Here is a 20,489-nt window from a genome sequence, read left to right as displayed (position 1 = left end):
TTTGTATATAGTAGGCATTTAATATATGTTTGGTTGAATTGAATTTTGCTTTTTCTCATAATAATATTGTGAAGCTCTAACGAAATAATGTCTGTAATGGGTTTCGTAAACCATGGGGCCTATGGAGTCATATTTGTTAACTTTGTCCCAGAATAGGACAAAGTCCATAACCAATTTAGAGTCATGACATCAATGAACATATAACACAATCTGTTGGCAGAGCACATCTGGACAGTGGCAGAGACAAATTGATTTACAGTTTCTCTATGGGCAAGTTATTCTAGGCAGGAATCAGAGCCAATGTAAATGCTTTTGAATGACTCACGTACTTGGCATGAATGTCTAGAAGTAAATGCACGTTTTAAAGAAAATAAGAATTCGCTCTTTTGGTATGATAGGAAAAAGGAATTTGTGCTGAGTGGTTTTTTGGGGGGAAGAGACAACACATTTTGTTGAAAATTATCTAAACTACTTGACATGACTCCTTAAGGTATATTAAATAAATATAGAATGTGATGCTTTTAGTTGCATGTCCTGGTGTCAAAAGTGAATTTTAATATTCACATTGTGCTTTGGAGGTAGCATATTGTAACAAAAAGATTGACAGATTTGGAGTTAGAGAGACTGGTGAATCCTGGCTTTGCAACTGTGTAATGGTGGATCAATTACTTCCCTCTGTGGACTTCCCTTACCTTATCTGTAAAGAGAGCAAGTTGGGCAGGATAGCCTCTGACATCCCTTCTGGCTCTAAATTTATGTTTTATCTTTCCTGTATACTTCAAAGAAAATGAAAATTTATGAACAAACCTTAGCATGCCAACTCATGTCAATGATTAACTGAATATAGTTTTGCCTCTATTCTTTTAATAATAATAATAATAATAATAATAGCTAGCATTTCTATAGCACTGTAAGTTTGGCAAAGCATTTTACAAATATTACCTTATTTTATTTCACAATAATCCTAGGAGCTGGATGCTGTAGTTATCCTCATTTTACAGATGGGAAAACTGAAACAGAGGTTAAATGGCTTGCTCAGGGTCACACAGCTAGTGAGGGTCTGATGCTAGATTTGAATTTGTGTTCCTGATTCTAAGTTTAGCACCCTATCCACTGTGCCACCTAGCTGTATCTTAAAATATCAATTAGTTAATTTGGTTTGTGTCTCTAGACCATGAACCAACTTTAAAGAAATATTTTGGTAACTGTATTTCAGTATAACTGATTTCCTTTCAATCCTATGTGTTCTATGTTATGCATTTAAAAACAATATTTTTATAAGTGGTCATTAGATTTCACCAAACTACCAAGGGACCCATGGCATACAAAAAATTAAGAACCTTTGCTGCATACTACGTGAAAAGCACGTAACTTAGTAAACAGAAGAGTCCTTCCTGGGTTCAAATTCCAACTCAGACACTAGCTGTTTGACCTCTCTGAATCTGAGTTTCCTGCAAAATAGGCATGTCTTAATGTAGTTTGAGTGAGGTTCAGGACTCCAAAGTACAGTACAAGAATGGAGCAGAACAGCATAAGATAGGACATAGCTCAAGACAAGAGTCAGCCCAGGGAAAGTAAAGTCAGCATTATTGAGGGGAAATGCAACAGGAAAAGCAAGCCAGCTTTATTGAGGGAAAATACAATAGTGAGGGCAGTTAGGAAGGATAGAAATCAATCAGCTTACCTGGAGGACCTGGTAGAATAGGACTCTGAAGTCTATAAAGCCTGTTGGGTTTTTTCTAGGGTCTTATCTGGGTCAAACAGGACCAGACATTGGTGGAGGCGGAAGCCTGAACCCAGTGTGAAGGTCAAGTTTAATGATAGATGTTGATGCGTACTGGAAAAATGGGGGCACCTGGGAAATTGGTGACCTGTGGATGATCACATGCCTTGCCAATGGAAAATGGGTTTTTGGGAATTACTACTGGCTTTACTTTGGCCTCTTCATTTATCAAGTGAGAGAAGTGACTGAGGTCCTTGAGGAGTGTAATAATACCAATATTATGGACTTTACAGGGTTGGTTTCGTTTATTTATTTTTTTCAGGAGGCTCTCCTGAGTTGCTGATATGGAAAATGACCTGGAAATCTTAAAGAGCTATGTAAATGTCAGATAGTATTAATTTATTAGAGATTAGCTTATCTAGGTACTTTCTCAATTGTTGTATAAGTAGAAGTATAGTCCTGCGTGTAGGATTTCTTTTCCCTATAAGTTAGGCATATACACAGTTCACTTTGAAATTGGAATATTGTCCTGTCCATTTTTTTTTAATCTAAAATTCAAATCTTAGCCTGCAGTTGAAGGAGCCCCTGGGAATTAGACCAGCGTAAATCTATTTACCAGTCTCCATATTCCAATTTGGAGGCATCTGTATAACATTAGACTGACTTGGGAAGGGGTAGATTTTTTTTTTTGTCACGAAGGGAAAAGTGAGCAAATGTGTAGATGATCCCTGATGATATGGAGAGAATCCCCAGGTCAAGGTGAGGGCTCAGTGGTCAAGTCTCTCAAAAAAAATGTAAAGGAGATATGAATTAAGTAACAGTAATAGCTTGGAATGATACCGTTCATATACATATGCTCACTAAAAACCTTGTCTCAAATGAGAAATTGTCTCCTTTTCCTGTAGGAAAGTATGAAACACGTCTCACCAGCACTGTTCAGTCATCACTTTCTAAGAACAGCTCTTCAAGATTCCAGGGGGAGATAGTCTTATGGACACAAAAATGAGATCCCATTAGACCTCCCAGGATCCCGAGTCTTGCCTATGGTGTAAAGTATCCAGCTCAGATCCTGTCTCTGTCACTTTACTACCTATACGACCTTAGAAAAGTCACATTCCCTCTCTGAGCTTCAGTTATAAATGGAAAAGAGTGAACTAGAAGATGATCTCATCTAAGATTTCTTCCTGCTTTAATATCTTGTTGGTAAATTTAACTGTAGTTCCTTAATGACTACACCTCTCCTCACTGTTAGATCCTTTAGAGTAGTAGTGTAGAGGAAATAGAAGAAAATTATTGTTTTTGTACACTGTTAAAAGGGTTATGAAAATGTTTTGTATTTACATGTTGTATAAAATATTCACTGGGGGAAAAACAGGGCAAAGCTACTTTCTTAATTCTTTTCCTGAAAAAGATAGAAAAATATATTTTCAGAATCTTGATGCATATTGATTAAATAACCATTATAGAAGAGCAATAGATGAACATACTAGATTATACACTTCTTGAGGGCAGTGACTTTATCTTAATCAGAACTATGTATCTCCCCCAATAACTAGTGAGTGTGGTGTTGTTTAGTTATTTTCAGTCATGTTTAACTCTTCATAACCACGTTTGGGTTTTTCTTGGCAAAGATACTGGAGTGGTTTGCTATTTCCTTCTCCAGCTCATTTTACAGAGAAGGAAACTAAGGCAGACAGGGTCAAATGACTTGTGCAGGGTCCCATATCTAGTAAATGTCAGAGTCCAGATTTGAACTCAAGAAGATGAGTCTTTCTGACTCCACCACTATCCACCACACCACCTAGCTGCCATAGAATACACAGTTGTCTCTTAATAAATGTTTGTTGATTGACCAAGCAATAGCACTTCTAGGGCTATATCCCAAAGAGATCATATGAATGGGAAAAGGACCCACATGCACACAATTATTTATAACAGCTCTTTTTGTAGTGGCAAAGAATTGGAAATTGAGAGGATATCCATCAATTGGGGAATGGCTGAACAAGTTATGGTATATGAATGTAATGGAATATTATTGTGCTATAAGAAATTATGAACAGGATGACTTCAGGAAAACCTAGGAAGGCTTGTATGGTCTGATGCTGAGTGAAATGAGCAGAACCAGGAGAATGTTGTACACAGTAACAGCCACATTGTGCGATGATTAATATTGATAGACTTAACCCTTCTCTAGCAATACAAGGACCTAAGACATCTCCAAAGGCTTCATGATGGAAAATGCTATCCACTTCCAAAGAAAGAACTATGGAGTTTGAATGCAGATCGAAGCATACTATTTGCTATTTTTTTTCTTCTGTTGTGCTTTGTTTCCTCTTTCTGGTGATTCCTCCTATTGGTTCTAATTCTTACTTACAACATCACTAATGTGAAAATATGTTTAACAGAAACATATATATGTATAGCCTATATCAGATTTTGTGCCATCTCGGAGAGGAAGGTAAGGGGGAGAAAAATTTAAAACTCAAAAGCTTATGGAAATGATTGTTGATAATTCAAAACAAATTAATTAAAAATTAAAGAAATAAATGTTTATTGAAAAAAAATCAAAACAAAATTCAGTGAAATTATAATGAATAAGCTTGGTCAGAAAGAAGAGAAATGAGAAAGGACCACCTGCCCATTCCCCCCTCCATTTCTCTGCAGAAGTGGGTATCACAGGCATGGAATAGTACGTATAATGTCAGACTTTTTTCAATATATTGCTTAGTTTTGCTCAATCATCTTTTTAAACCTCTTTTTTCGTTCTTTGTCAAAAGTGATGGCTGAAAGTGATGGGAGGAACAATGGGAAATGTGGACAATGCAAAACCAAAAGTTATCAATAAAATTTGCTTTAAGAGTAAATGAATGTTTATTAAATTAATGAACAAAGTACGATTTATAGAAGAAGGAATACTAAACTCTGACTAGGATAGAAGCTAAGTAATCCAAATAATCCCTAATTGAAAGTTAAAGGCATTGGGACTGAGGGAAAAAAATTACCCAGGAATTACCAGATAGGAGACTTTGTTCTCTTTTCCTTTGCATAAAGAGAAAAAGACTGAAGAGGAATTTTAAAGCCTAAGCAGAAAAAAAAAGGGAGTGGAGAGGAAGCATGAAGATTTGAGCCAAGGGAGCTGCAGGCCAGGTTTCCATTTGGCAAGGTACTGGAGAAGTAATTTAGTCCTAGCAGCAAGAGGCAATTAACATACCTCTCTCTGAAACAAAGAAGGAAATTATAACTGAGATGCCTAGGACTGAGAAGGAGAGAAAGTAGGCTTGAGCTGCCCAAAACTTTAAGAATCATAGACAAGCTGAGACCTGAAGCTGCTTTGGAGAATGCCTCTTTAATCAACAGGATCAAAAGAAATAAGGTATGTGAAAGTGCTTTGAAAACTGGAGAGCACTATATATATTGTTGTTATTATTATTAATTTCCTTACACTAATGTTTGATTCCAATGATGGCTTCAATTTTATATGGAGGTGACCTTGGGATCCAAAAGACCTATGCCTGCAGAGTACAAACCCTAGCAACTTCTATTTAGTGAAACTTCAGGCATGGGCCAGTGACAGATTGTACCTGTCTTCCAAGGACCAAGTTGGTTAAGTTGGACCACATGATGAAATTTATCTTTATTTTTATTTTCTACTGATAATAATGATCTGCCACTACAGTCCTACTTTGATGCCTCATTGTGGCATGAAGGTGACCCTGAATGCCTTCAAGAACAAGCTCTGGCAAGCTGTAGCAAGTTGAAAAGCTTTCTAGTACAGGCTAGACAATGGACCATGCTTCTGACCTCTGTAGATCAGCTGAGTTAAGTTCCCAGGGACTAATCACCAGAAGGCTTAACACCAGGTGATGTTGTTCTTCAGCCGCAGCAACTCACAAATGCTGTCTCCTAAAGAGTACTCTTCTCTCATTAGACTCCATCAGGACTCTTGGGTTTAGTTTTAGGTGCCACAATTTAGGAAGGCAATTCATCAACTGGAGAATGTCCAGATTAGGGTGACCAGCATGGTGAATGGCCTTATGGTCATTTCATATGATGATGAGATGAAGGAACGTGGATGTTTAAAGCCTTTCAAAAAGACTGGCTAACAGATCACTGACTTCATCTTTAAATATCATAAAGAGTTGGCAGGTAGAAAAGAGATCAGGCTTGTTCTGCTTAGCTCTGTTAAGAGCAATAAGTGGAATTGTAGATTTTTTTTCTTGACATCAGGAAAAACATCCTAACAATTAGATCTTCTCAGAAGTAGAATGGGCCTACTAGAGGGGTGATGGATTCCTACTTACTGGAAGTCTTCAAGCAAAGCATGGATAAAGGATTGCTATAGAAAAGATTTTTCTTCAAGTGTGAGTTTGATGGTATGTCCTCTGAAGTCCTTCCCAGCTTATAGATTCTGTCATTTTGTGGGGAAGATAGCTTGTCAATTGGAAAGTAGACTATAAACTCAGTGGAGGTTCTCTAAACTTATTTTCTCTGGACCACCTTCCTCTATGATCTATGATCCTATAACTGGAGCATTCATGTATATTTAGATCATGATAATTTCTTTTACATTTTGCTTCAAATAGTATTTTCTCTTAATGCTAACTTGCAAATGAAGGTAAATAGTACTTAATAAATATTCATGCTGTTATCTTAATAGCTTTTCTAAATTTACAAAACAAAAGAGAATGAAAAACCCTGTTCATGATGCTTATGTAATCCATGTGCCAATTTGGCCTCAGACCCTGACTTGACAGAGTGCATTTACTTTATTTTTTAATTAAATAATTAATTTTCATTTTCAACATACACTTCCATAAGCTTTTGAGTTTTAAATTTTCTCCCCCTCTCTCCTCACTTCCCTCCCCAAGATGGCATGCAATCTGATACAGGCTCTACATATACATTCCTATTAAACATATTGTAGGTTTACATTAGATGTTTCTCTCAATAATAGTCTTTATGGCTTGTTTTACTGTTCTTCAGAGATTCTCTTGAGATTATTGAAATGTTGCTTATGCCTCCCTAAGGATCATTAACTCCTCTCCAAGCCTTCAGGCTACCAAAATATTAGCTATGGGACAACTGGTTATGTGTATCTACTATATTTGTGGCTTACTCTAACATCACCACCACCACCACCTGGTGACAGTCTCCAGAACCAAAGTAGAAAATAACTAGCCTGTAAGGGCAGGGTGGGGAGGATGCCTTGTGATGCCACCTGGATCATATAATGTAGAGTTGGAAGGAACCTTAGAGATCATTGAGTCCAGTCTTCTCATTTCTTCTTATTTTATAGATTCAGAAACTAAGGCGTAGAGGAGCAAAGGGACATGCCCAAGGTCACACGGTAGTAAATAGCACAGATGTTATTTGAACCTTTGACTGCAAATCCAGGATTATTTATGCTACACCACATTCAGAAAGCTAAAAGGCATTTTTTTTCTCAAAACTTCTTAAAACATTCAGTCCAGATTTCTATCTTGTTCCCATCACAACTTACTTTGTATCATACATATCGAGTACATGTTATTTCTTTCCTTCTCACTTCAAAATTTAAAAAAAAATTGTAGATTTTAAGTTCCTTGAAGGCAGGAACTGTCATTTTAAAAACTCTTCATATTTTCAACACCTGGAACAATGCCTTGCTCATAGTAGGCACTTAACAAGTATTTGTGGAAGTGAAACAGAAAAGAAAGGGGACCAAGAAAAGAAGAGAAAAAGGAAAATAAAGCAGGAAAGGTGTTTCAGAGCCATCTGCATACATTCACAGCTAGAAGAGCCAGAAATATAACTGTTAAGAGGAGAACTAGAGCACCTCTTTCCTGGATCCCCTTGGCATCCCTCCCCTATATTAAGCACTGCTTTAATTCTGTCGATGTATGCACTGCCATTTGGAAACTAGAATGAAACCTTTGAATAAGGAGGAAAAGCTGCAAAAATGACAAAATGGGAGTTCCTGAGAGTGTGATAGTGATATGAGACAGGAGAAATACTGGTAATGGGCTGATTATTCCGAGATATGAGGAAATGTAAAGCTTCTGTCATGGTTAAATTTATTTTCCCCCATCGTATAGTGTAGTAGTTCAATTTTTAAAGAAAATGGAGCAAGATCTTGAGAGATGCATTTCTGCAGTCTTTACTCAGGCTCTAGCTCATTCCAAGTCTTCTGTAAAACAAAGAAGGGGTTCATTCTGTATAGTCCTTTGCGATATGGGGCTTTAAATGAAAGATGAAGTCATGCTGAAGACAACTAGCATCCCTTTTGAGAAAAAAAAAGGCAAACACATTAGTGGGGCTTTTCTTCTCTAATAGATGCTTATTTTCTTATCCTTTTTCAGTTAGCATTTAATAAAACAAAGCTTGCTTTTGGTTTTCCATCTGACTGATTATTTTTTTTTAAACATTGGGTATAGTTAACTAAGTTACAGTGGCCATTGGTCATATTAAAATATGTGAAACTAGATAGAAATGAAAATGGAAGAAACCACAAATAGGATTTCATTAATTGCTGCAGTAGAGCTAAGTGAAATTCAGCTTTAATTTGCTCTGTAGTTCTTTATTTGAAGTTGGATGAAACCTTAAATCATAATAAAATCAAAATGGGGGAGGGGAGGAGTTGAGTACATTAAATGGGCCTGATAAAAACCCAGATCTTGGCCTGGCACTGTAAGAAGGGTAATAGAAAAACTGGAAAGGCCCCAAATCTACAGCTCCATAACCAAAAATGAATGCAGAGAAGTTGTGTCTCTTTGGACTAGTCCCGAAAATATAAGGAAAGGTAGCAAAAGGTGGCAAAATCTTGTAGGTAACATCATCTACTGAGGCAGAAGTATAATCGCAACTACAAACTTAAAGCAACTACAGACTGTCCAATATTTTCTCTACTCCAATAAGTATTTTTCACATACCTTCTGTGTGCAGAGTTCTGTGAAGATACAAAGCTAAGATACCATCTCTTTTCCTATGGAGTGCATAGTCTACTAGGGCAGATATGAAATATACATGTGATACCAAGTAGCATGGTGAAAGTATTAGAATAAACGAAAAAAATGCAACAAAAGTTCCTAAAATGAAAGATTTATCATAGCCAAGGGAAGGTCATTGTTTCCAAGCCCTATTGGTTGTTTCTTCTTCAGTTTCTTCATCTGTAAACTGAAGGGTTTAGACTACATGATCTCTAAAGATCCATTGATCCTATGTTCCTGACTTCAAGTTTTCTTGACTGGAATGCCATCCTTTATTCATCCCATCATGTCCTATTCTTCCTCTCCTACAAAAGTGTAATATGTTGTCATCTTCACAGAGCTTTCCCTGACTAGCTAGAGTCACTCCAGTGAACCCAGCAACCTCACAATACTGGATTATATAAACTGTAATTGATTAAACCTATGCTTTCTCCTTTTTAAAAAAATTTAAATTTTTATTGGTATTTTTTATTATCTTCATTCCTGAATGTCTGTGCTCCTTCCCTGCTCAGCAGGGCATTCCTTGTAACAAGAAAGAAAGAAAGAAAGAAAGAAAGAAAGAAAGAAAGAAAGAAAGAAAGAAAGAAAGAAAGAAAGAAAGAAAGAAAGAAAGAAGGAAAGAAGGAAAGAAGGAAAGAAGGAAGGAAAGAAAGAAACAGAAAGAGAGAAACAAACAAACTAAAAGAAGAAAAGAAACAACCTAGTAGAAAGAAAGGGGAAGAAAAGGAAGAGCAGGAGGGAAATAATTCAACAAAACTAACCAACACATCAGATGAATGGAATATTATATGCAATGTTCCCCTCCTATAGTCCCCCACTTATGCAAAGAAGTCAGTGAGGTTATGCTTATGTTTTTAATTTTCTCTTTGTCTTTTTCTATTAATGACACCACCATTTCCCGTTCAGCAGGACTTGAGGTTATGTTTATGTTTTTGTTTCTGTTACTCTATTTCCATTGATGACACTGCCATTCTCAGTCATCTTTCACTCTTCTTCCTTCTCTCCCCCTGTGCAGTAAGTTGCCAGTCATGTAACTTCTACCTCTTCAACTGCTATCACATCTATCCACTCCTTTCTATTCCTACCACAACCACTTTAGTTCATGTCCTCACCTGGCCTCCTGCAATAGCCTCCTAACTGGTTTCCCAGCTTTCACTCTGTCCTCTCTCTAATCTGTCTTCCATAATGATCTTCCCAATGCACCACTGAGCACATTATACTTCTAGTCACAGCTCTTCTGTGGTTCCCTAAGGCTCAATAAATAAACAATTCCTTACTCTAGCATTTAAGGACTTCCGCAGTCTACCTTTGTCTGACCTTTCCAGCTTTATCTGACATTACTTTGTTCCTGGCCAAAGAGAAAGTTTTGTTTCAGCCAAAATGGTCTACTCAGATGTCATCATTCTTATCCTTTCCCTCTCTTCTGTGTGTATTTGCATTACTGTCTGTCACCTATCTATGGAACAGACTGCATCATCAGTGCCTAGTGAAATCTTTATCTTGCTTCAAACCTCAATCAATTTCTACCTCTTCCATGAAGCCTTACCAGATGCCAGTCAGTCAGTCAATGTGCAGGCACTTTTCTAAGTGCTGGGGATATACATATTTAAAAAAATATGGTCCCTGCCCTCAGGAGCTTACAATCCAATGGGGGAAGGCAACACACAAAAGGAAGCTGAAAAGTGGGGGAGTAGGGGTGGTCATGGGCAAAATGGAAAAGTCAGAGAAGTCCCAAAGTAATGCAGCCAGATGAAAAATGAGAAAGGTTTTGGAGTTCATGGCTCTATCTTACAATCAGAGCCCCCATCTTTAAAAGGTCTTCACCTTTCCCAAATGTTTCATAGCACTTTTTTCCTTACTGCTTTATACTTACAACAACCTACCTTGTATTCTAGTGATTTGTGCATTCAGATCATCAAAAATAAACTTTAGAGGTCCTCAAGCTCTGTCTTTTCTTTTTCCAGATGAGGAAACTGAGACCCAGCGAGGTTCACGGACTTATCCAAAAGGTCACATGGGTAATAAGTAGGACTAGTGGTATCTGAACCTAGGACCTCTGATTCTAAATTCAAGGATATTCCCACAACACCATAGGATTGAATTGAATTAATGTTTCATTTGTGTTTTTTCCCCCAATACCTTTTTACTAAAATGAACTCTTCAATAAGATGCTATGTTATATTTCTTGCATAACTTCCCTAAATATCTAAATATATTGCTTAGTACGCCATGAATACTTTACCAGGTGGGTTGACTTTAAGCATTTTATAATATGTCCATAAGCACAAGTTAAACCAGATGAATTCTGTAGAATTCCATCAGACTTGATATAAATAAAATTGAGGCTCGAAGCACTATATATTTATATCAGTGAAGCAGGTGATCCAGTATTTCCTACATTGAAATCCCAGTGACTTGAAATTGGATTGGGTGAAATTTAGCAGAAAATCTTTCAAAGGAAATAATAAATGATGCTATTTTTAGTTGGAAACGGTCTTTATAGCAGTTGGGCTCCTGAAGAAAAGTTCTCATTTATTTAGTATCTTGAATAATGATCCAGAAGAATGATAAGACTTGCTATTGCTCAAAATTCCAGATGAACGTAATCTATTCATCTGGTCCAGGCTGAGCCTTTACAATGTACCTGGCACCTACCTTAGGACTTGCTGCAGTGGTTCACTCAGCATGGAGAAGACACAGAGGCTACCCTCAAGTACTGTATGAGCTAAAGATTGCCAGAGTGCCTGTGGAGAGTACATACATACAAATGTACAAGCAAATGAGCACAAAATTAGTAAAGCATTAGCACAGTGGGACACTAGATAGCACAGTGAGAAGGGCGCTAGACCTGGAGTCAAGAAGTCCAGAATTCAATTCCAGCCTCAGACACTTTGACTGTGTGGCCTTGGGTAAGTCCCTTAACCTCCACCTGCCACAGTTTCCTCATCTGTAAAATGATGATAATGATGTCACCTACTTCACAGGGTTGTTGTAAGTATAAAATGATAGTAGTTGTAAATCACTTTGCAAGACTTAGAGCACTATATAAATGCTAGTTATTATTACAATTGTTATGAAATGGATTTACCAATGGTCAGGGAATAATTACTGTTCAATGCAGAAAGATTGCATCAAGAGTTGCTATGATGTGCAGTGGAGATAAATATTTTTGTTTGTTTTGGTTTTTTTTTGGCTAGACGAAGGGGTTAAGTGACTTGCCCAGGGTCACACAGCTAGTGAGTATTTTGTGTCTGAGGCCTGATTTGAACTCAGGTCCTCCTGAGTCCAGGGCCAGTGCTCTGTCCATTGTGCCACCTAGCTGCCCCAGAAATAGATATTAATCTACAAGTAGAAGACTTTTCAAGTGATATAGCCTATTCCGAGTTAAAGGATGAGTCAAGCAGTGGTGAGGATTTGAACCTGGCCAAAGAGAAAGTTTTAAGCAACAGTGTCAAAGGTCCATGAAGCTGAGTATGAGTTGGTGGCCTTGATCCTGATGTTGAAACGGAAGTTATTGCAGGGTTATGTGACTGGAGAAACACTTGATAATTATATTTTAAGGTGATCTTTAATATAATACCAGAATGGCAAGTGTTGCAATTCCTGATGAGAACAGGGAATCTATAATAAAGGATAAGGAATGACTAGCAGTCAACAGAAAAGAATAAAATCAGATTTAATACATCTGGGGGAAGTAATCAGAAACACAGCTTTTTATGAGAGGTAATTTTTAATAACTTATTGAAACTTTTAGGGTCTTGAATATTCTTTAATCATTGTTAATTATATATTAGCTATCATAGATAACAAATAAGGTGATTATTTATTAATTTTCCTATTATAAAATGTTGGTTTAAAAATAATAAATCCCTGTCTCTTTTTGTATGTGGATTTTAAAATGGAAATTGAGAGGTTAATTCCTGAGCAATATGATTCCTAAAATTTTAATGGGAACATAAAATGATCAAGCTAAGTCTTTATTGTTCATAACATTAGATCACCTCAAGAGACACAAAATTGTATTCTTAATATCTTCATTCATTTTTATATAATTACATGAGATCAACATTAAAGTGGAGCTTTAGTTACTCTCTAAATAGTTTTCCTCTTTACCTGAGATTTTATTCTTTCTATAATATGAATATTTTTTCCTGTCATAAAAATATATCTAAACTCTGATACTAGTTCCTAGAGCATTAATTTTAGTGGTGATGAAGGAAGGGAAAATTAAATTGGTACATCTTTCTTAGTCATATGACTAGGAAGATGGATTTTAGTAGCACATTTATTTTTACTGATACTAAATATTTTGCTCTACTCTCATGGCCATGGAGAAAGAATGATGGTATTCATGGCAGGTTACATCCACCATAAAAGGAAAATCATTTTCTTAGGTCATCTGCTAGGGCTCAGATCCACTGATTTTACTTTTACTAAAAACTAGCACCATAGCTAATCAGAGGACCCCCTCCGTTGTCATTCCCTTCTCTAGTGACTTTGTAAAAGAAAGTACAAGGAGAGGGAGAAGAAAGAATATCAAGGAGCAGCTTTTGGACAACACTAGTACCAAAATAGCATTTCTTTAATACTGATGTCCTTTATACATTAGTGCCATTCTGTAGTCTGTCACAGATTCTTACATAGTTTCTAACCATCCTTATGTTTTCATAGAAAGTCATTGCCAAGAAAATAGTCCAGTAATATGGAAAAAATAATGCTTTTCTATAAATAGGCAAAGTTTTCAATACTGCTGACCAGAAGTATATACACATACCCAAAGCTATACTTCATCCGTGTGGGCAGACGGAATATAATTTGGGAGACACCAAGAAAGCCTCCTTATCTCAATATGAGATTCCCACAGTTTATCATCAATATTAGAAATGCTGTCAGTTTTATTCTTTTGGGGTCTTATCCCCTATGAAAATGAAAATTTCCATGCTCCTGATAGGAGTGCATATTGTTTCTTATTAGTTATTAGTACTTTAACGCAAATTAGAGCAGAGTATTTAGGTAATGACCAATGGAGGAAGGGGAAAAGCAATATTATTATATGTATATACTAGGCCACTAGGACAAAAGGAGTAAATGGGTGAAACTATTGAGAAACAGCTTACAAACTTGGCCAGGAGGCACAAATATATTAATGATGCGGGACTTCAATTTCATCCTGAGTGTCTACTAGATTTGCTAGAAACTTCTTGCCAAAGAAAGGGAGCTGATGAATTCTTGACTTCTATTCCTGACTCATTCTTCAAATTGTTCAGTAAGTGATATGGTAAACTGTTATTCTAGACCTTATTCTGACAAAGAAGGAAACATAAGTAGGTGACTGAAATAGTAATGATGGAAATCTTGGGGAGATGTAACAAGTTCATCTTAGAATTTGGGATAGAAAAGGAGAGAAATGCCAAGTATAGTTTGAGGAGGATCCTAGATTTGTAGAGAACAAACTTTAAGAAGTTCAAAAATAAAGGAGAGGTTAAGATTCTGTAGATTAAGATTTTGTGGAATAAGATAGCCCAAGACATATGGGAAAGACTCAAGAATGAATTTTTGAAGAAACAAATGCAAAAAATTCCAATGAGGAAGAAAAAGTACTGTTTAAGGAAACCAGGGTGGAAATAAGGAATTAATCAACTAATTTAGATTATTTTAATGTCTAAAAGATAACATCAAAGGTGGCTAAAGGGGTATATATGCAAAAGAATGACATAATGGTGTAAGAATAGTGTCATGAGCGCTAAATCACAAAATGAAAGTTAAGCACAAAAACAAGGACTTTTTAAAAGTTATGTTGGGAACAAAACTAAGATCACACTGTGAATGGGGCCACTTCACAGGGTGGATAAGAGAATGATAACAGACATTGGAGAGAAGCTGAACTTTTTAAACTTTTGGTTTTTTTCTGCCTTCACAACCAAGGAAAATTATCTTTGGCTTAGGAAGGATAGAACAAAAGTAGTTAACAGAACTGAAATGAAAAATGGGTGAATATATGATAATAAGGCACCTCACTATCCTCCAATAAATTCATCACTGGACCCAGCTAAAACACATTCCTAGGTACATTCTAAGAAGTGGAAGGTATGACTATTGAGATCTTGTTGCCGATCTTAGAAACATCATGGAGAATAATAGAAGTGCCACAGGACTGGTGTAGGCAAATACAGGCACACTTTTTTTTTTCTCTGTCCCTATTAAAAAAAAAAAAAAAAGAAGTAGGGCAAAATTAGCCAAGAAATTTGACTTCCATTCCTGGCAAAATTCTAAAATGTGCTATTAAAGGAATGGTTTATGAACATTTAGAAAAGCAAGTAGCAATCACTAAAAGCCATTATGGCTTTATCAAGAACAAGTCATGCCATGCTAATCTGCTTTCTTTTTTTAAAAAAAAATACATTTACTTATAATTCAGAGGACTTTTGTAGACATAGTAAACCTGGATTTCAGTGAAAATTTTGAAAAAGGTTTCATGCTAATGATTGTGATGGAGAAATATAGGATTGAAGATGGTATAATTAGGGCTTTGGAGAACTAATTGAATGACTTAGTCCTAAGAGTAGTAATCCTGGCTTGATGTGAGCTCAAAAGAAGTCTCCAGTGAAGTGTCATAAGTTCTGTTCTTGGCCCTGACCTGTTTAACATTGTTTTATCAATGACTTGATTGAAGGCTGACAATGCTCTTCTCATTATAGACATCACAAAACTGGGAGATATAGCTAACACATTGGATGACAAAAACAAGATCTAAAATGGTATCGGTAGACTAGAAAGATGGACTGAATATAATAAGATATAATTTAAATTGGTATACTTATAAAGTCACACATTTGGGCTCAAAAATTCAAGTGTATAAATATAAAATGTAGAGGTATGGCTAGGCAACAGTGTGAAGAAGATCTGGAGGACTTAGTGGACAGTAACTAGTTTGATAAGCCATTGGTAAGATGTCATGCCCCAAATTGTAGGTGCAATTCTTGTTGTTGTTCAGTTGTTTTCAAATGAGAAACTGAGGCAAACAGGGTTAAGTGACTTGTCCAGGGTCACACAACTAGTAAGTGTCTAAGGCAGGATTTTAAATCAAAAAGATGAGTCTTCCTGTCTCCAGGCCCGGCACTCCAAGCCACTGCCTCTTGGAGCCCCTGACTCCCATTAAGGTCCAACTCAAGTACCAATTCTTTTAAGAGGTATTTCATTAAGTCTCTTCATTGTTTGTGACCACTTCTGTCCCAATTACTATGTATATATGGGTGTATATTTATCTGTCTGTCTGCTGTCTGTCTATCTGTGTGTATCCCCTATCTACTTATCTACAAGTCTATTTCATTCCTCTCAGTAGAAAGTAAACTCCTTAAGAGAAAAAGACTGTCTCATTTTTGTATTTTTATCCACAGCACCCAGCACAGTGCCTGGTAGATCTTAGGCACTTAATGATGCCAGTTGTTTCATTCATTCATTTTTTTTAAAGAAGTTGTTATGGAAGAGGTAGTACATTTAGTGCTAGGGGCAGCTAGGTGGCTCAGCAGAGTGCTGGGCCTGGAGTCAGGAAGACTTATCCTTCTGAGTGCAAATCTAGCCTCAAATTCATCCTGGCTCTGTAACCCTGGGCAAGTCACTTAGCCCTGTTTGCCTCAGTTTCCTTATCTGTAAAATGAGCTGGAGAAGGAAATGGCAAACCACTCCAATATCTTTGCCAAAAAACCCCAAATGTGGTCATGAAGAGTTGGATAGGACTGAAACTATTTAACAACAACAATTTGGTGCTAGGGTTACAAATATGAATAAGATAGCTCCTGCCTTCAAAGAACTTGCATTCTATTGGCAGACATGTATACGTCGTAGACTTAGGACTAGAGGGGACCTCAGAGATCATATAGTCCAACCCCCTTATTTTACATATGGGGAAACTGAGGCCCAGAGGGGTTCTATGACTTGCCCAAGGCTATACATATAGTAAGTGGCCAAGCAGGAATTTGACTCTAAACCCAGCTTTATTTTCCCTCCCCTATGCAGCCTACACAAATACGTATAATTCATAAATAGAAAATATAGACAAAGTTACAGAGTGATTGTAATCTGCATTGTACCCACACCTACAAAATGCTATCTCCTTGAGGACTGAACTTTATTGTTGTGATGCTGTGATAAGTCAGGCATGAGATTAGGAGCCATTTATAGTCTGACCTTTGGAACCATGACAAACTACAAGCCCCGATGTGTATCTCTGCCTTCGCTTCTTTCCACCTGTTATCTCTGAGCAGACTGTGTACAACTCGGGCATTCTCTAGGGCCAGAGCGTTTCTATCTCCATAAACCTGGGTGCTAGGTACCCAAGGTAAAAACCTTGTGAACTTATTTACCAGTAGAGAAAAAGCAGTATCTCAGGAGGTGACAGGTATATTTGAGCCTCAGGTGGTTTGGCTGCTGGCAAACAGCTGATGCCTCTGCCCCTCCCAGGTCCTGCCACATACCTCATTCTCCAGCCCCACCTGCTCCACTTACTCTTAGGATTACACACTGTTGGGTTGTGAGGGAGTCTAAGGGCTGAAGTACTGAGACAAGGAGCCAGCTCCCCAGTAAGGACCTGATTAGGACAAGCTCACATCCCGGGAACTCTGGTTTGGAAACAGAGAGACCTAGAAAACGTAAGTTGGGACCTCTTCTATTTCAGTTCTAAAGAGTTAGACTATTTTAGGTTTGTTTCCTTCTCCCCTCCCACCTTCCCCAGAAGATAGAGCTTCAGGAAAATAATGGAACATCAAGGGAAAGGAGGAAGAAATGTGGCATTGTGAGAAGGGTCAGTGTAAATAATAAGGCCCAATTGTACCTAATGCTAAGGCTTTCCTTTCTTTATGTTGAGAAGCAGAGTGGCAAAGAAAAATGAGGAGGTTTGGACTTGAAGTCATAAGATCTGGGTTCGAGGTCCAATGTGTTACTGTGGGCTTAACCTCTCTGGACCTGTTTCTCATTTATAAAATGGGGATAATAATGCTGGCCTCTGAGGATCATTATAAGGAAAGTATTCTGTGAACCCTAAGGCATCATAGCAATATGGACTCTTTATTATTACCCTCTTCTACTAAATGCCAGTGTTTCTATATTTTGAAAGAATTCTGTGTTTCTTAAATTTATGACAATTGTGGTTTAAGGTGTGTGTGGCTGGGGGAAGGGGGAATTGAATTCCTCTCTGACTTTCAAGAAATTCGCCCAATGTTTCATAAGGAAGAGTTCTCTCCTGTGTCTCAGGAATACCACAAGTTTATTAGCACCTTGGAAAGGGAATGTGATTCAAAGATGTGGCAGGCCATACTATGGTTCATTTCTCTAGATTTTTACAAATCTAGACAAATGAATGGCTTTCTCTCTATTAGCAGAGCAAAAAAAAAAATGGTTTATTTTTGCCAAGCTTGGAGTTTATCATTTCTATCAGTGCAAAATTCTATTTAATTTTTTTCAAAAATCAATATGTAGTTTTGTGTTTGTATAAAATAAAATGAATATTGTAAGGAGATAAGAAAAAAGTGACCCATTTGTATTCTGAGCTTGTTATCTTTGTTCTACTGAGTAAGTAATGATAGTCAATACTATTGATAGATGCAGCCCATTGATAGACACAGCCCATTCATTCTATAGTGGTTCCCACAGGGAGGTAGAGGCAGGGATAGGGGAATAGGGAGTAGTAGAGAGCCCTGGGAGATTGAAGGAAGAGACTTTCGATGGTTTCTGGTGTGAGATAAAGCTATGTATGGTCTTTTGTTGGAATTCCCACTGACGAAATTCTACATGCAAATTCCAACAATATGAGTAATGTGTTATAAGCACCTAACTATGGTCCTGTTTGTTTGTTACAACATAGATCGAAAATCATAGACTTATAGGTGGAAGAACCTTTTAGTTCATCTATTTCAGTCCACTCATTTTACAGATGAAACTGAGGCCCAGAAATGTTAAGTGATTTACTTAAAGTCACACAGGTTATATTGGAAGCTACTAATTTATTTACAAGGCAGCTAGGTGGTGCAATGGATAGAGCACCCAGCCTGGAGTCAGGAAGACCTGAGTTCAAATCTGGCCACAGACCCTTACTAGCTCTGGAACCCTGGGCAACTCACTTAATCCTGGAGAAGGAAATGGCAAACCACTCTACTACCTTGGCCAAGAAAAACCCAAATGTGGTTATGAAGAGTGGGACACGACCAAAATGACTCAACAACAACTAATCTGTTTGCATAAGAAATGCAGAATTCCTTCTCATGGTTCCCTTTTTAATTTTTACATAGTTCAGGGAACTTCTCTTGATACAAAACCTCTTTGGGACGGACATACTTCAAAGTCTGTTCCTGCATCCTAAAGAAATAGGCACAATAGAATTGTGAGTACAAGTGGATGCTTGAAGCTAGATCTGGGTCACTCGCATCTCTGTGGGGTTACATATTTGCTTTAAAGAAAAATACTTCCTATCTGCAAAGTATAAAAAGCCTAGTCAGATATCAGCTTATATTAGATCATATTTTCTTTTAAGGAATTTATTTATATTCTTAAGATGTCAGAAACCTCAAAATGAAATAATTTAAAATTAAATGGAAAAAATCATGATGAAAATCAATGCTAATAAAGCTTTCCATTTTATTTCTCTCTCTATCTCTCCCATTGCCTTGGCTTCCAGCCATTAAATTCTGTTTTATTTATCTTCAATGTCCTTTGCTCTCTTCTTCCATTTGCATCCTGAAGCAAGGTTGGTTTGGTACTTTATGAAAAAGTAATATGAACCTCAATTCATAAACATTTGCCAAGATGAAAATGAGAATCTCAAAGTTGGACCTGCTATAAAATTGAGTCTGTGCTGCTGCCGCTGCTGCTGCTCTGTTATGCCTAGATCTACCTGTGCAGAAGCATCCACAATGAAGGTCACCAGAGGCTGGTGAACTGAAAAGATCTACTCAAAAGGTCACCATCTTGATACTGCATTTCTTGATGCACTATCTCTTCAAGTAGTCTCCCTATGGAATGGAGGCTTTCACCTATCCACAGATGCTTGACTTTTCAAACAAGAATGGACAATTAATCACCCATTTAAGTAAAACATTATTTTTTCCATTTCTTCTCATAAAGAACTTAACACGCATTGCTATTTCTGAACCCAAACCATAATCTGTGTTTCAAAAGAGGGAGGGCTTTTAACTATGGATTTTCCTGACATTTGCTTTTAGAAGTTGTGCAGAGAAGTTGTTGGAACAAGCAGCTTATAATATCTAGGTGCCTTTGAATTAATGTACAGCCGTAAGCTGTTTTCTGAATAAAGGAGAACTCACAGTTAATAGCATCACGTAATTATATCCTAATTCTGCTAGTTACTCCATTTCAGAAAAATTGCTTGGGGGGAATAGACTTATAAATAATAATAAGTGGATAGAGCACCAGCCCTGGAGACAGGAGGACCTGAGTTCAAATCTGACCTCAGACATTTACTATCTGCATGCCTTTAAGCAAGTTACTTAACCTTGTTTGCCTCAGTTTACTCATCCAGTAAATGAGCTGGAGAAAGAAATGGCAAACCACTCTAATATCTTCTTTGACATGAAACCCCCAAATCGGGTCATAGAGAGTTGGACATGACTGACGTGACAGGACAACAAAATTTATTCAGGGTGGCCCAAAGGTGTCCTTGCAGTTTTAAGCTATTAATTAAATTTGTAAATCTAAAGCTATTATAGCACTTTGCAAGCTGCTTTAAGTATATGAATGATCTCATTTGAGCCTCATAATAATAACTTGAAATAGGTACTACAAGTCATATT

General features: G+C 37.2%; 1 protein-coding gene across 2 annotated transcripts in view; it reads left to right on the top strand.

Moving 5' to 3' along the window:
• Positions 1-20,489, top strand: part of SPATS2L (spermatogenesis associated serine rich 2 like) — a 235,957-nt gene that overhangs the window by 93,167 nt on the left and 122,301 nt on the right. Inside the window, exon 1 of one of the 2 annotated variants that reach the window (XM_027865959.1) lies at positions 17,319-17,336. The exons of the other annotated variant lie outside the window; for it this stretch is intronic. The gene's annotated coding sequence lies outside the window, so the exon portion shown is untranslated. Of the gene's footprint in view, positions 1-17,318; positions 17,337-20,489 lie in introns of those variants that run through there. 2 annotated transcript variants of the gene reach the window in all.

The sequence above is a fragment of the Vombatus ursinus genome, unplaced genomic scaffold (genome assembly GCF_900497805.2).
Source record: "Vombatus ursinus unplaced genomic scaffold, bare-nosed wombat genome assembly UNPS02014779.1, whole genome shotgun sequence".
Lineage (NCBI taxonomy): Eukaryota > Metazoa > Chordata > Mammalia > Diprotodontia > Vombatidae > Vombatus > Vombatus ursinus.
The sequence above is the reverse complement of the archived record's forward strand: the minus strand, read 5'-3'. Positions and strand labels throughout refer to the sequence as shown.